At 41.0% G+C, this 4,647-nt stretch overlaps 1 pseudogene; it reads left to right on the top strand.

Annotated features, from left to right (window-relative positions):
• The first annotated feature begins 561 nt into the window (after positions 1-561).
• Positions 562-1,700, top strand: LOC102268948 (arsenite methyltransferase pseudogene; annotated as a pseudogene).
• The last annotated feature ends 2,947 nt before the right edge of the window (positions 1,701-4,647 follow it).

The raw sequence follows: 4,647 nt of genomic DNA on the forward strand, positions 1-4,647 counted from the left end.
AGGATGAGATGGTTGGATGGCATCACTGACTCAATGGACATGAGTTTGAGCAAACTCAGGGAGATAGTGAAGGACAGGAAAGCTTTGTGTGCTGCAGTCCATGGGGTCACAGAGAGTCAGACATGACTGAGTGACTGAACAATCCTGTTGTTCTCTATGGAACAGGATTGTCCAGTGGAAATAGGAGGGGATCACACCCGTAAACTTACATTTTCTACTAGCCACATCCATGAAAGGAGAATGAAGCAACTGGATTAACTTTAACAATATATTCATTTAATTCGATATATATAGCTTCCCTGGCGGCTCCATCAGTAAAGAATCTGCCTGTAATGTAGGAGACCTGAGTTTTACCCCTGGGTTGGAAAGATCCCCTGGAGGAGGGCATGGCAACCCACTCCAGTTTTCTTGCCTGGAGAATCCCACGGACAGAGGAGCCAGGTGGGGTACAGTCCATGGGATCACAAAGAGTTGGACTTGACTAAGCAACTAAGCACAGCGCACAGCATCTAGCCTCAAGAGCCATCTGAAGGGTACCCAAGTCCTGGATACAGAGGAAACATGGTGACCCCCTGCGACACTGAGATCCAGAAAGACGTGCAGGTGCTGAAGGTATCAGCAGACCAATGCCTGTGTCACTGCAGCAGGCTGGTCGCAAAAACAGCCAGGAAGCCCTGCAGTATATACACGAGGAAGCATCCTTGAGGTATTATGGCTGTGGTCTGGTCATCTCTGAGTGTCTGGAAAACTGCTGGATTTTGGACCTGGGTAGTCAAATTAACTGAGATTGCTATGCTCTTAGTTAGTTTGTTGGTGAGAAGGGACATGTCACTGGAATAGACATGACAGGAGGTCACGTAGAAGTGGCTAACAAGTACATTGAATATCACATGGAAAAATATGGCTTCCAGGCACCCAATGTGACCTTTATTCATGGCTACATAGAGAAACTGGAAGAGGCTGGAATCAAGAATGAGTGTTATGATATTGTGATATCCAATTATGTCATTAACCTTGTACCTAATGAACAGCAAGTGCTGCAGGAGATATATTGAATGTTAAACATGGTGGAAGGCTATATTTCAGTGACATCTTTGCTAGTCTTGAATTGCCAGGAAAAATCAGGACACACAAAGTTTTATGGGGTGAGTCCCTGGGTGGTACTTTGTACTAGAAAGACCTTCCTATCTTTGCCCAAAAAATTGGCTTCTGCCCTCACGTTTGGTCATTGCCAATTTCATTACGTTCAAAACAAGGATCTAGAAAACGTGATTGGTGACTGCTGCTTTGTTTCTGTAATATTTCGCCTCTTCAAATTCCCTAAGACAGGACCAACCAAAAGATGCCAAGTTATTTATAATGGAGGAATCATGGGACACGAAAAAGACTCAATATTTGATACAAATTTAACATTTAAGAAAGATGAAACTGTCGAAGTGGATGAAGAAACAGCAGCTATCTTGAAGAATTCACAATTTGCCCAAGATTTTCTGATCAGGCCAACTGGAGAGAAATTGCCAACCTGTGGAGGCTGTACTGCTTTAGCAGCAAAGGATACAATCACAGATCCATCCAAGGTTGCTCAAGAGTCTGACAATACAAAGTCCAGAAGTCCCCTACTGTTGCTGGTTGCTGTCACAAAGAAATGCTGCGAAAACAACAGCTGTCCAGAAGACAGTGGGCAGGAGATGGCAGAATGAGTTACACGTGTTTAAACCTGCTCTTCTTCATAGCCCATATGACAAGAAAGAACAAATGGCAAAAATCCACTGCATTTCAGATAAAAATAAATGAATTATTTTTACAAAGTGAAAAAAAGACCATATATCTAAAATATTGCCATTTCAATGTGTAATCAAATATAAAAATGATGAAGATATTTTAAATTATTTTTTGTACTAAAGAATACAGACTTGGGCTTCCCCCAGTGGCTGAATAGCAAAGAATCTGCCTATAATGCAGGAGCCACAGGAAATGCAGGTTTGATCTCTGGGTTGAGAAAATCCCCTGGAAGAGGGCACAGCAACCCACTCCAGTATTCTTTGCTCGGAGAATCCCATGGACAGAGGAGCCTGGCAGTCCACAGTCCATGGGGTCGCAAAGAGTCGGTCATGAATGAAGCAACTTAGCAGCAACAGCAGCAGCAGTATTGAATTTGGCCTTTGAGCCCAGCGTGTATTTTACAATTACAATGCACTCAGTTCAAAGTAGCCACAATTCAGGTTCTCAGTGGCCACAAGGAGTTAGAGGTTATCATACTGGACAGTGCAGCTATAGAATATAATAAACACAGAAAACATCCCTCCCATTTCTCTTCAAGCAAAAGTAGAACTCCTGGCAGTGGCTTTCGGGACCGTCTGTAATCACACTGCTCTCACCTTTTTGGCCTCACCCCTCCTTGCCTGACTCCAGCCATATTGGATCCCTCAACGGTCCCTGGATGAGCCAGGTACATGTGGCCCCAGGGCCCTTGCAAGGTCCCCTTCACCTGGGGCCTTTCCTATCCCATGGTCACTCCTTCATCCCCCTTCAATCTTTTTTTTTTAATTTATTTTATTGGAATATAGTTGATTTACTATGTTGTGTTCATTTCTTCTATACAGCAAAGTGATTCAGTTATACATACATATATTGGGTTGGCCAAAAAGTTCATTCGAGTTTTTTCTTACCATCTTAAAGAAAACCCCAAATGAACGTTTTGACCAACCCAATGCATACTTTTCCATATTCTTTTCCACTATGGTTTATCATATAGTCCCCTGTGCCACACAGTAGGAATTTGTTGTTTATTCACTCCCTCAATCTTAACCCAAATGCTACCTTCTCAGTGAGGCTGTCCAGACTGAGGCTTTTTTCAGACTGAAAACCCTCCACTCACCACCCCTACACACCCTCACCATCCTCTATCTTCCTTAGACGGATCTACTTTCTGTCACACTTTTAACCTCCTAACGTGCCATAAAATCACCTCTCTCCCCACACTGGACTGTCATCTACACGGTTACGTCGGGGTTTTGCTGTGTTTGTTCACTAATGCCTTCCTAGGGCCTAGAGCGCTGCCTGGCGACACACAATAAGCACCCATTAAAGATTTGTTGACTCAGATTGTATTTTTTTTTAATTTAAATTTATTTATTTTAATTAGAGGCTAATTACTTTACAATATTGTATTGGTTTTGCCGTACATCAACATGAATCCACCACAGGTGTACACAGGTTCCCAATCCTCAGATTGTATTTTTATTCACTTCACACAACACGAAGACTGTTCCTCCACCATTAAATATTCATCTTTATCATCATTTAATGATGGTATGGTATATATCATGTGTAGATAAAGTACATTTTTATTCACCCAACCTAATTGTGAAAATTAAGATATTTCCAGCTTTTCCCCATTATGCAGCTATCCTTGGGATCTAGATAAATATTTGTTGGCAAATCTGATTATGTCTGGATCAAAAGAAATGTAATTTGAAAGCCTATTGTTTTTCAGTCTCAGGTTTCCCATTATAAGTAAAATTTAATAAGCACTGTAGTTAGAATGTCATGTGCATCTGGGATTCTCTTTGAATAAATTCCTAGCAATGAAATAATGGAGGAAGGCAAACGTTTTTGTTATCATTTTGGTACATATGGACTGTACTTAATTGTTGACTAGCTTTAGCTAGACCAGTGAACTATACATCTTAATCACCTGCATAGTTTTTGTATTTTTTTTATTGACGTATAGGAGGATTATTCTTTTCCATTATAGGTTATTATAAGATACTAAGTATAGTTCCCTATGCTTATTGGTTATCTATTTTACATATAGTAGTGTGTTTATGTTAATCCTGAACTCTTAATTTATCCCTCATCCCCTTCCCCTTTTGGTAACCATAAGACTGTTTTCTATGTCTGTGAGTCTATTTCTGTTTTGCATGTAAACTCATTTGTATTGATTTTTTTAATTTCACATACAGGCGATATCATACGGTATTTGTCTTTCTATGACTGACTTAACTTAGTATGATAGTCCCTAGGTCCATCTATGTTGTTGCAAATGGCATTACTCCATTCCTTGTTAGGGCTGAGTAAACACTTTCACTCTTCACTTTTCATGCATTGGAGAAGGAAATGGCAACCCACTCCAGTGTTCTTGCCTGGATAATCCCAGGGATGGGGGAGCCTGGTGGGCTGCCATCTATGGGGTCGCACAGAGTCGGACACGACTGAAGTGACTTAGCAGCAGCAGCAGCAAACATCTTTATCCATTCATCTGTCAATGGACATTTAAGATGCTTAATATCCTGGCTATTGTAAATAGTGCTGCAATGAACATTGGGTTGCAGGTATCTTTTTTAATTAGAGTTTTCATCTTTTTCAGATATATGCCCAGAAGTGGGATTGCTGGATCATATGGCAACTCTATTTTTAGGGTTTAAGAAATCTCCATGCCAACTTACATTCCCAACAGTAGAGAAGGGTTCTTTTTTCCACATCCAAAACAGGACTTTTATTGGACCTGGGACAGTTTCACTTTTTTGATGTGGTCCTTCTAGAATGCACAGCTGCAAACATGTATGTAGACACTAAAGTTTAATTCAACCAACTACACCAAGTCCCACTGTCTCAGCACCAAGTTCCAGGGCAGAGCCACAGGAG

This window comes from Bos mutus, chromosome 2 (assembly GCF_027580195.1).
Source record: "Bos mutus isolate GX-2022 chromosome 2, NWIPB_WYAK_1.1, whole genome shotgun sequence".
Taxonomy (NCBI): domain Eukaryota; kingdom Metazoa; phylum Chordata; class Mammalia; order Artiodactyla; family Bovidae; genus Bos; species Bos mutus.